This window comes from Manis pentadactyla, chromosome X (genome assembly GCF_030020395.1).
Source record: "Manis pentadactyla isolate mManPen7 chromosome X, mManPen7.hap1, whole genome shotgun sequence".
NCBI lineage: Eukaryota > Metazoa > Chordata > Mammalia > Pholidota > Manidae > Manis > Manis pentadactyla.
In genome coordinates this window covers 36189812-36202699 of record NC_080038.1, presented here as the reverse complement: position 1 = coordinate 36202699, position 12888 = coordinate 36189812, and positions in this window count along the sequence as shown.

Below are 12888 nucleotides of genomic sequence, written 5' to 3'. Positions count from 1 at the left end.
GATGTCTGAAAGATCAAGAAAGAAATATAATACAAAACACAAAACAATGGACTTTGACTTCCACCCACAATAGAACAACTTGTCTTGGAATAACCTTCCTGCTAAGAAACATTATAAAAGTGGTGCAAATACATAGAGTATCTGTGTGAAGTCATTGGAGAAAAATGAAGTAGGCAGGACTCCAAGGGTCAAAATTTTAAAGAGTTGGGAGGTACATTGAGATGACCCCCTCATTTGCCTTTGACTTTTCCTTTCATACTTTTCTAGTTCACTGCACTGGGAATAGAGGCCTAGCAGAAAACAGTGGTCAAGGTTTGTGGAAATGTCTCAGGGGCATTTGAGAGAAAAACATCAAAGTGTAGTGTTGCCAGTGAGACCAAAACTCTAGGACAAGAGAAGTGAACCAAAAAAATTCTAGAATCACTCTCACCTTGAGATGTTTACTGATTCCTAAGTTGTATGTATACTCAAGATGAGAGTCCCAAAAAAACAAGAAGAAAACAACATCTGGGGGGCTGAAATGCTAACAAAAGACAACAGAATTCTGATAGTGCTGAGGAATCAGAGAATGGGGTTCAGGCTCAGCTGAGTGTGGCAGGCCTCTTAAGCATACAAGGTTTTACATTGAGACTCCATAACAGAAAAGCCCTAAGGTTAAGGGTGATACTCTACCAGTAAGAACAAATTGGAAATAGACCAGCCATGACAAAGGGTAACACCTGCTGTGAACTGGATCAAGGTGATCTACCAGTGCTGTATCTGCCTGCCAGGAGAAAGTTAGCATCAGCTGAAGCATCTAACAATTTTTCATACACAATATCCTATATCCAATTAAAATGAATTTCTTGACATGTCAAGAAACATGAATAAGTGCCTGAAAATCAAGAGAAAAAACAGGCAATAAAAACAGATAAACAGGCAAATCAAATATTGAAGTTATCAGCAGGGAACATATAATAACTATGAATAATATGTTTTAAAAAGCAGAGAAAAGGATGGAGACTTTCACCAGAAATTGAAATATATATTTTTAAAGGGTGAAATGGAATTCTAGAACTGAAAAATAAATTCACTGAAATAAAGAATTCAGTAGATAGATTTAATACCATCTACTATTATAATAGAGAGAACTGGTGAACTAGCAAATAGGTCAATATAAAATATCCACAATTGAGAAAAAATAAAGAGATGGAAAAATACATAAAAGAAACATATAGAATAAGACTAAAGGATCTAAGATGTGTAAATTGGAGTCTCAAAAAAAGAGAAAAAACAAAAATAATAATTGAAGAAATACTGGCCAAGTTACCTTCCAAAACTAAAAAAGAGACATAAAAAAATCAATTCACAAATCACTATGCACTTTTAGCAGATTAAATACAAAAGAACATCTAATAAGACTCCTTAAAGCCCAACACAGAGAGAAGACATTAAAAGCTTCCAGAGGGGAAAAAAGCCATACCACCATCAAAACAACAGTAACACCAACAACTACCTTTCTTAAAGGAACCATGGAAGCCAGAAAACAGTCAAATTACATCTTCATAGTGTTTAAAGAAAAGAGTACCAACACAGATTTCTACACAGTGAAACTCTTTCAAAAATAAAGCAAAATACATGTCCTGACAAATAATAATGAGCTAATTCCAGCAAAACTTCACTAAAGGAAATAGTAAAGGGAGTTCTTCAGATGAAAGGAGAAGTATTGCATTAAAGTAGAATAACACAATAAAAAATAATAGCACTGGCAAAGATAAATACATTACTAAATCCAAATGAATATACTTTCTTTAGGATTTGAAATAATATTTTTAGATTTAAAATATATGTAGAATTAAGTATTGACAGTAGTAACATTAAAAAAGTGGAGGTTAACAAATGGAACTAAAAAGTTATAAAGTTCTTAGGTTCAGGCAGTGATAAAAAGCATTTGCTCAAAGTAAACTGTAATATGTCAATTACGCATGTTATAATCTATAGGATAAGAAGATGTGTCTCTGTTTCTCTCTGGAAAACTAGTTGGCTTACAGTTTAGGCTTTATCTCCAATGAACCTATCAGTCTTCCAATTGACTTCTACCACAACTTCTGCTGTTTTCATGAGCCTCTTAGGCTTCAATTTCTCCACATCTGTTGCAAATGAAATAAATTCCTTTGTGTGGAGATTTGGAGTTCTCTGTTCTACAGTCTGCTTCTCTCTCCTGCCCCAATCCTGAACCAAGGTTCCAGTGCTGGGTGCAAAGAGAACATTCTTCTTTCTCAGAAACACCACTGCTTTAGGAAGAAGAAATGGAAGAAGAAAGCATAGCTTACATGTCTCATCATGGAACCCCTAGCCCACAAGCCAGGGCAGGGGCATTCTGAGTCCCAGTATTCTAAGCAGTACCATACCCAAAGTAGAGCCTTGATCCTATAAGCAGAGCTGTGCAGGAGATAGGAGCCCCACCTCTCAGCCCCACTCATGTAGAATTTAGTCTCAGCAACAGGTAGATAGGAGAAGAATGAGAAAAGTTGACATCCAACCCTCCTTAGAAGATACCCCTCTAACTGGGAGCTGAGGGAGAGAGAGCCCTGTGTTCTCAGGTTACCAATCTGGAGTGGAGCTCCATCTTGTTAAGGTGGGAGAGGGGGAAGGATGGCACAGGTCTTGTTTCAAGTACCACAAACTTGCAATTTTTACCAAATTTTAGAAGATTTTCTTGAGTATATATTCTTTCATTTGCTGTGTACCCACAGGACCATTTCCTGAGACTCTTAATGGTTGGGTTATTTTTACAAATTTAAAAATTTTTAATGAGTTTTACTGGGATATGAGTCATGAGTCACACTGTCATACTGGGAGTAGAACTACTAAAACAAAGTTGTAAACTGTATAACTAATAAGCAAGCAGAAGGAAAAGAAGAAATAATTTTAAAAAACACTTGTATAATATTTTAAAAGGCAATGAAGAAGGAAAAAGAAAAAACAGATTGGAAAATATACATGGTACAGTTGTAGACTTAAATTAACTATATCATTAATTACATTAAATATAAATGAGTAAATACTCCAATTAAAAGACAAAATTATGAGATTTGGGCTTTTTAAAATTCAATCCATGCTGCTTATAAGAGACATTCCTTAGTGACACAGAAAGTTAGAAAGTATAAGAAAAACAAATACTAAAAAAGGAAAATTGGTTTAACTGTAATAATATTAGAGTTTTCTTTAAGGCAAGAAATATTATTTTAGATAAAGAATAATATTTCATAATGATAAAATGGTCAACTCAACAGGAAGCTGTAAAAATCTTAAATCTGTATGTACCTAGTAATACAATTTCAAATATATATATAGGAACAATTGGCAAAACTAAAAGGAAAAATATAGAAATCCAAAGTAATATTTGGCTATTTTGATATACCTCTTTCAGTATCTGAAGAAAATAGTGTCATTAAGGATGTAAAAGAGTTGAGTAACAGTAATAATATACTTGTTCTAATTGGCATATATAGAATATTATAATCAACAACTATAGAATAAATGTTCTTTTCAAGTGGACATGGAAATTTTGCCAAAATAGTACTTAAGTACAGCCATTATGCAAGTCTCAAAAAATTTCAAAAAACTAAACCATACATAAATTGAAAATTCTGAACATAGTAGGTTAAACTAGAAATCAAACATCCATTCATGATGAAAACTTTTAAGAAAATAGGTATGAAAGGAACTTACCTCCACACAATAAAGGCCATGTATTAAAATCCCACAGCTAACATCATAATCAATAGGTTAAAACTAAAAGACTCTGATATCTGTTATAAGGCAAGGATGCCCACTCTCACTGCTTCTCTTCAATATAGTACTGGAAGTCCTACCCAGAGCAATTAAGCAAGAAAAAGAAATGAAAGTCATCAAAATTGGAAAGCAACAAGTAAAATTGTCTCTATCTGTGAATGGCATGATATTATACATAGAAAACCCTAAATACTCTACCAAGAAACTGTTAGAGCTAATAAATGAATTCAGTAAAGTTGCAGGATACACAATAAATTTATAAAAGTCAGTTGTGTTTCTATACATCAGCAACAAACTATCAAAAACAGTCCCATTCACAATAGCATAAAAAAGAATAAAATACTTACGAATAAACTTGGCCAAGGGGGTGAAAGATCTGTGCACTGAAAATTATTTTAAAAATAGATGAAGAAAATTTTTAAAGACAAAGATAAATGGAAAGACATCACATATTCATGGATTGGAAGAATTAACATTGTTAAAATGTCCATAGTACCCGAAGTGATGTACAGATTCAATGCAATCTCTACAAAAATCCCAGTGGCATTCTTTACAGAAATAGAAAAAACAATCTTAAAATTTATATGGAACCACAAAAGAGCCCCAATAGCCAAAACAATCATGAGCAAGAACAAAATTTGAACCATCATACTTCCTGATTTCTAAATGTATCATAAAGCTACAGTAATCAAAACAGTATGATACTGGCATAAAAACAGACATAGAAACCAATGGGAAAGAATAGACATCCCAGAAATAAATGCACACATCTATGGTCATCTAATATTCAACAAGCGTGCCAAAAACACACAACAAAGAAAGGATAGTCTCTTCAATAAATGGTATTGGGAAAACTGGATATCCACATACACAAGAATGAAATTATATACTTATCTCACACCATATACAAAAATTAACTCAAAATCGTTTAAATACTTAAACATAAGACCTGAAACCATAATAGTATTAGGAAAAAGTATAGAAGGAAAGGTTATTGATATTGGTCTGGGTGATGATTTTTTTGGAAATGACACCAAAAGGACAGGCAACAAAAGCAAAAATAGACAAGTGAGATTGCATCAAACTAAAAAACTTCTGCACAGCTAAGGAAACAATCAACAGAGTGAAAAGGCAACCTACAGAATGGGAGAAAATATTTGCAAGCCATATACCTGATAATGGACTAATATCCAAAATATGTAAGGAATCAAACAAACAAAATTAATAACCCAATTAAAATATGAGCAAAGGTCCTAAATAGGCATTTCTCAAAAGAAGATATACAAATGGCCAAAGGTACATGAAAAGGTGTTCAAGATCACCAATCATCATGGAAATCCAAATCAAAACCACAATGAGGTATCACCAGCACTTGTTAGAATGGCTATTATCAAAGAAAAAGATAACAAGTGTTACTGAGGTTGTGCAGAAAAGGGAATGTGTACACTAGGAATGTCAATTAGTACAGCAATTATGGAAAACATTATGGAGATTCCCCCAAAATTCAAAATAGAACTATCTTTTTATCCAACAATTCCAATTCTGGATATATATGCAGAGGAAATGAAATCAGCACCTTGAGGAGAAATCTGCACCCCCATGTTCACTGCAGCATTATGCACAATAGCCAAGACATGGAAACAACCTAAATGTCCATCAATAGAGGAATTGATAAAGAAATTGTGTGATATATATATGTTATTCAGCCTTTAAAATAAAGGAAATTTTGACATTTGCAACAACATGAATGAAACTGTGGAATCTGAAATAGCCAAATTCATAGAAACAAAGAGTATAATGGTAGTGGCCACAAGGTTGGGTGGGGGAGGAAATGGGGAGATGTTGGAAAGTGTACAAAGTTTCAGTTATTCAAGATAAATAAGTTCTGGAGATCGTAAGTACACAAATATGAATATAATAATATGAAGACAAATAAGTTCTGGAGATCTAAGGTTCAGCAATATGAATATAACAATACTGTATTGTGTACTTGAAATTTGCTAAGAGGATAGATCCTAAGCATGCTCACTGTAAAAAATGGTAACTATAGGAGGTGATGGATAGATCAATTAGCTTCATTGTGATGATTTTTTCATAATGTATACATAAATCAAAACATCAAGCCATAAACCTTAAAATGTATGGTTTTTATTTAATTATACTTCAATAAAGATAAAAAAATATAATGAGGATATTATGAACAATCTTTGGAAAGTAATTTAGCAATATTTATTCAACTATAATTGCACATACTTTTCAACTCAGAAATCCTATTACTTGGACTATCACATAGAAATAAAAATGCCAGTATGATAAACAAATCTCCAGTATGTATCTCCAGACATATTTATTGTAGCAATGTTAGTAGTGGCAAAAAAAAAAGGAACCAAAATTAATGTCCATCGATGGGAACACATAATATTAGGCAACCATAGAAAAGAATGGTTCAAGTAAACAGTTAGAAAAAGAAAATCCAGAGAAGTACATTACAAACATCCTGGTTTTGTTAGTTTTTAGCAGAGTGTGGATATCCTGGTTTTGTTAGATATTTAGTAGAGTGTGTGTGTGTGTGTGTGTGTGTGTGTGTGTGTGTGTGTGTGTGTAAAATTATACAATCATGGAGAAAGTTCCAGAAGAATAAACACTCAGTTATTTACATTGGTTACTGTCGGTGTCAATAAAAAATTAAACAAAGCTCAGTCTTTCAAGTTTTCCATGATTTAAAGAAACCAGCATGTATGATATTATCTCATTTCAGTAAAAGTACAGCTGTGAATGTTTGCATAAACATGAAAGGATGGTCTCCCAAAACATTAATGGTGAGGTTCTGGGGTGGTGAGATTTCAGAAAACTTTTCTTCCTTTCATACATTTTTCTAAATTGTTTGAATTTTTCACAAAGCAAAAATCAAAATAATACAACTATTATCATTTTAAATAAAGTTTAAAACAGTAAGTAAAAATAAAGGGAGAAAGTTGAAGAGAGGGAATTGATAAAGAAGCCAAAGTAGAATTAGAAAAGAGCCATGAAGCACCCCAGAAAAATGGAAGGAAGAAGATCTGTCTTCTTTGATTGGAACCTGTCACCATGGCACCAGTGTCAGGAGGATCCCAGATAATCTCATCTTTATTGTTCCTTAAATCACCTTCACCTATATCTGAACCAGAGAGGACTGATAATCTACACATGGATAAAGATCCTGAGTTGCTCTGAAAAGCCAGGTGGAAAGCCCAGGCCACAGTGTTTCTGGCAGGCTCCCTTGCTTTGTCAGCTTTCTTATGGTTCTACTTGGTACAGACCAGTGTAGTTCTTCCCTTAGGTTTGCTTATTCAAGATGACATCATGATACATGATGCCCAGATACCAGGTTCCATTATCTAATCCATCAATTTCTCTGTTCTTTGTGTCAGTAAAAACAACTCTGCCCCAGCCACCGCCTACCCAGGCTATAAAACAGGTTTCAGGCTTTTACAGTGAACCACATCCTTGAGATATTAACAGGAGCCTGCTTTTCCCAGACTGACATGTCTTTCCTTGAGGGTGACACCTTTTATTTTCCACCCACACACCACCCATGAAAGTTCTTTAATCATCTTCAGTTATATTTGCTTTGAATAAATCTCATTTGCAGTTCCTGATGGGAATATGGGGTAGGAATGTGAAACCAGTTTCCCTATCGCTTAGCCCAATAACTATAACCATTTTCTCTTTCTTAACGACTAATTCTGAGCTTTTCCTGAGCCACTGAAATCATGTCGTGTTAACTGTTTCTGAATTCTCTCCACCTCGTTCACTGTCATCTTGCTCAGGCTAAAGACCTTGAAATCATGGTTGACTCCTCACTCACATCCCACATCCATTCTCAGTAAATCCTTCTGACTCTACTTTGCTCAACAACATTAGTTGTTAGGAAAATGTAAATTAAAACCACAATGAGCTACCGCTCCCTATCCACTTGGATGGCTGAAATAAAAAATCCCAACAATACCAAATGCTGACAAGGTTGCAGAGCAACTGGAACTCTCATCTATTTCTAGCAAGAATGCAAAATAGTATACTCTTGATGGAAAACAGTTTGGCAGTTTCTCATAAAGTTAAACATACACTTGTCACATATACCAGTCACCCTGCCAGATATTTGCCCAAAAGAAATAAAAACTCAAGTTGATACAAAAATCTATATACAAATGTTTACATGAATGTATTCATTATTGCCAAAAACTGTAAACAACCCAAATGCCCTTCATTTGGTCAATGATGGGACAAATCATGGTATACCCACTAAATGGAATTCTATTCAGCAATAAAAAGGAATAAACTATTAATTCACACAACCTTGAGGATGAATGCCAAGTACATTTTGTATAATGAAAGAAGACAGATCCAAAAGACTATACACTGTATGATTCCATTTATGTGAAATTCTGGAAAAGGAAAACCTATAGGAACTAAAATAAGATTAAAGGTTGCCAACAGTTGAGATTTACAGGGATAGTGTGACTACAAAGAGGCAACATGAAGTAAGTTTTAGAATAGTGGAACTGCTGTATATCACGACTGTGGTGGTGGACACATGAATACATGAATTTGTCAAAATCCCCCTGGTACATGCCACCATCAACTCTCTCCTCGACTCCTTCGATAGTCTCCTAACTACTTTCTTGCCTCCACTCTTGCCTGCTTATAGTACACATGGCATCCAGAGTGATACTTTCAAACCTAAGTTGTATCATGACATACCCATGCTGAAAAGACTTAAAATAAAATCCAATGTTCTTATTGTGATCCCTAAGGCCCTACACAATCTGGTCCCTGCCTAATTCTCTAACTTCATCACTTAGAACTGTTCTCCTCATATTCCACCATACTAGCCTCCTTACTTGGCCAGGAGCAAGCTAGGGACACTCCAACTTCAAGATCTTTACCCTTGTTGTTTCCTCTTACTGGAATGTTCTGTGCCAAATACCTGCATGGCTTATTCTCTTGCTTAAAACTCCCAATGGTTCTCTATTGTCTACACACAGGATAAAATTTCATTCTATCAATGTTTCATTTTAAAATCCCTTCATGACGTGGTCCATGCTCATCTCTACATCCTTATCTATTACACATTGGGCCCCAAACACAGCAAATTGTTTATAATTCTATCCACTTCCCCTTTTTTGCTTGATGAATGAATAAATACTTATTTTTTGAAACTCAGCCCAATCATCACCTTCAAGTAAAATAGGTAACCCTCTCTTTATGTACCCACCATGTCCTGCAAATGCTTCCATGTTGGCATGTTTTAGTCAAGCTCTCCAGGTGACTTTTATGCATACTAAGGTTTGAGAAGCACTGGCCTAGGATTTATCATTGTATATTTGATTGTCTGTGTGTCTCCACTGGCTAGACCGAAAAGCCCTTGAGTTCTTTAATCTACCTCCACAGCATAACACAATGTCTGACTCCCAGTAGGAGTTCAATAAATGTTAGATGAAAGAACAACTGAATGGATGTATGCCATGCTTCCTTTCTTTTTACTTTCATGTCCCTGACAAAACAGATTTATCTCCCTGTTTGACCACATGACCCATCAAAGATCAGAATGGCACAGAAATGCAGTTGGGTCTGACACATAGTTGCCCTATGTTGTTGGAACCACTCTGAGCCACCTTTCTTTTGTCAGCTGGCTCACTAGCCCATTATACAAACTTATTCAGATTGTTGTTTATTTAGAAAGTATTTAGCTATAAGATTTAGTCCTAAATCTAAGGTTGAGGGTTACATTCATTAAGTACACAGCCTTAGTACGAAGGTCTAGGGGTCATTGTAGATTTTTTAACCTAGAGCAATTATTTCCCTGACTAGATCTCCATCTTTATTTGGAGGAAGCCATCCCTTAGATGTGGAAATTTTGATGTATTCATGCTGGGTTCTTTTTTAAGTTGTCAATTAATAGCTACTACTTATGATTAGAGTTCATTATTCCAGGAAAAAAATGCCTTGAAGAACATTTTGACCAATGTTACTTTTCTATTGAATTTAATTTGTGCAAAGAACTTTAATCTGTAAAGTCCTTGACCTTCTCAGGTATTTACTGAAAGACAACATACGTTCTCTCTACCCACCCGCCTTTCACGGGTGCAAAACTGTTTCTTTCCTGGTGGGAATGATATGTTGCTGAACAAGGCCCTTGGCAATAGGGGCAGCATATGATTTTTGTTCCTAATAATGCTATTAATCCAGAGAACTACCTTGAGATTTTCTTTCACCTAACAACTAATCTTCACTCTTTCAACCACTAACTCCAACTCTAATGGTCTCCAGTAAAGCAAAGAGCTAGAAGACATGGAAAGTCAGAGGGAGAAAAAGAGAGAAGAGGAAGGAGTGAATTTCTGATTGTTATAAGGAAGACAGGCAATCCAAAAGGGAAGGAGGGGGCTTTCCAGACATTTTACTTGTAGTAATGAGCTCATGCTTACATCAGGTTGAAGATTAGGAGGGTGTGGCCCAAGAAAAAGAAAAGGTTTTTGACAGATCTTGACTCACCCCAACTCAGTGTACACTAATTAAGCTCCCACCCACTTATTTTTTTAGCAAAAAAAAAAAAAGATTTACAACAAGATAGCATTGGTCATCTGCACTGTTTTCTGTGAAACCCAAACTTGGCAAAATCTACTTTTTCCCTTATTTTGTTAGGGTGTTCAATGTTTTATCTGAGAGAGTTGTAATAAAGTCTCTAAAAAGCTATTTGATTTATGTGAGTTGGTCGATCAGTTTTTCAGTTTCTGCTTTTTAAATACTGATACTATTATTTGGCATATAAAGTTCATAGTTGTTTTATCTTTGTTCTGAACAATGCTTTTTACCTTGAATTCTGCTTTGCCTGAAAATAATATTGCTACCTCTGCTTTCCTTTGATCTGTATGCAAAGATAAATTTTTGTCCATTTTTAATTTTTAAGATTCAGTGTCCTTTTTCTCTTATAAGCAATCTGTAGGTATATTTATATTATAATCTAATCAGTATTTCTACTGTAATAAGAAGTTTCAACAATTTATTGTTATAATGATGTTTCATTGCTTTCATGCCATTTTTGGTGTTCTTGTTCCTTCAAAGGCACATATAGTCTATGCATTGTTTATGTTTATCCCATTTAGTCATTTAGAAAATTTAATCATTACAAATCTTTGCAATCCTTATAGTAAATGTTTACACAGATGGAGTATATCTTCACGCTATTTTTTCAAAAGGTGACATGGATGGCATATTTTAATACTCAAGTCTTTGTGCTACCTTCATTCATAAATAAATGAAGATTTAAACCAAATATTTTTCCCTCCAAAGATTTTAGACGTTTGTAAGTCCGGGGAGAGGAAATTTAGAGACAAAATACCTCTAAAACCGAAATCAGTCAAAGGGAGAAATAAAGTTTAAAACCCATTTATTGCTTACAAACTATGGTCTGGAGCCTTTTCCCTCTCCTGCTCCAGCAGGAACGCCTATTGATATGCAGATGTACTAAAGCCATAGGTCTCTCCACCCCTGAGGATGCACTAAAGCTAGGCGCGAGATATTCTGGAAATATTACAATTTTACCCACATTGTTCTCCAGTCTTTAAGCATTTACTTCAGTTGAAAATGCTAAAGTTAGCTGGATTTTTTCTTCCCTCATAGGTAAACTAATCAAGTGAGTAGATATGCATAGGGTATGTTTAAGTCCTTATGATTTAAAATATATCTACATGAGAATTTCTTTTATTTTTTGTGCCTGAAAGATTCTGGACTTTCAATCTGCCTAACCACATCCTTTTATAAACTCATGAACATTTTCTTCAATTATGTCTGATTATTGCTTGTGTTCTAGTCACACTGATCTCTTTCTCTGGTATATTTATAATTTTTATATTTGATACTTTTTCTCTTTAGCCATGACTTATCTTCTTCAACTTGTTCCCTACATTCCGAAAAATTGTTTTGTGTTTGTTTTCTGCATTACCATTTCAGTTTTTTAGTGTGAATTCTGTTCTTTTCTGTCCCCAGAAAGGATATTTGATTTTTCTATTACATTTCTAGTTCTCTTACAGTTTCTTTGTTTTTTTATCTCAACCATTTTCCCATTATTCTCCTACAGTTGTCTTCATTTCTGCTACTAGTTTCCCCAAGGCTTCTGCTCCTGTTTCATAGAAGTTATGTCTTCTTGTAACCATAAGGATATGATTTTCTACTGATTTCAATAGTTAATCATTTCACAGTTGGCATTCTTCTCCTGCATCTGCAGGGTGGCATTTCTCTTATTCTGCTGTATTTTTTCAAAGACCTCTATGTAAGTTTTTCTATTTACTCATCCCCAAAATAAAGAGGGATCTAGTCTGACCATTTCTTGCCAAAAGACGAACTTTGGTTGTCCTCATTTTCCCCTGGGCATTGCTCACTTCACCCTCCATGACTTCAATTGTGTTGATGTGTGTTGCTTTCAATCCAATTTTTAGTGCCCAGGAGATCATTTATTTTGAGCAGCTCTGATGTACTAAGCTGGAATCTTCTCCCACTCCTAGAGCTTGGCTTTATGATGTTCTAAATCAATAAAGAACATGGAAAACTATAATCACCAGCATGAACTAAGGCAAGGGTTCTGCTGGTCTCTTCAACTGGAATGAGGTATTATTGATTCCCTCTCTACTTTCTTGCAAATCGTTTTCTGGAAGATTTTTGGTCTCTACTAAATATAAGATATATACTAATAGAAAAGGATATAATAAGCAAGGAAGAGTATTCTGGCTGTCTCATAAAAGCTCCCCACCAGTAAGTGAATGGCTGCTGTGTTTTCTGCTAGGCCCAGACTGGTGATTTTGAGCCACACAAACCCTCCATTTCATGAAAGAAGCATGGAATGAGCTCCTTTATCACACTGGTGGAGTTTTTCCTGTAACTAACAGCACAGCACCTGTAGATCACAAATTGTATTTTTCAAACAAATGTATCATCCTTATAATTAGGGGGAATTCTTAACAGAGTTGGCAAATGTCAAAATGTTAGTCCTGATTTTGTTTTTCTGAGCTTTCATCTTTTTCTGTGTTCATGATCATTTCACAGTTGAGAATTATAGTATCAAAGACCACAAGCCAC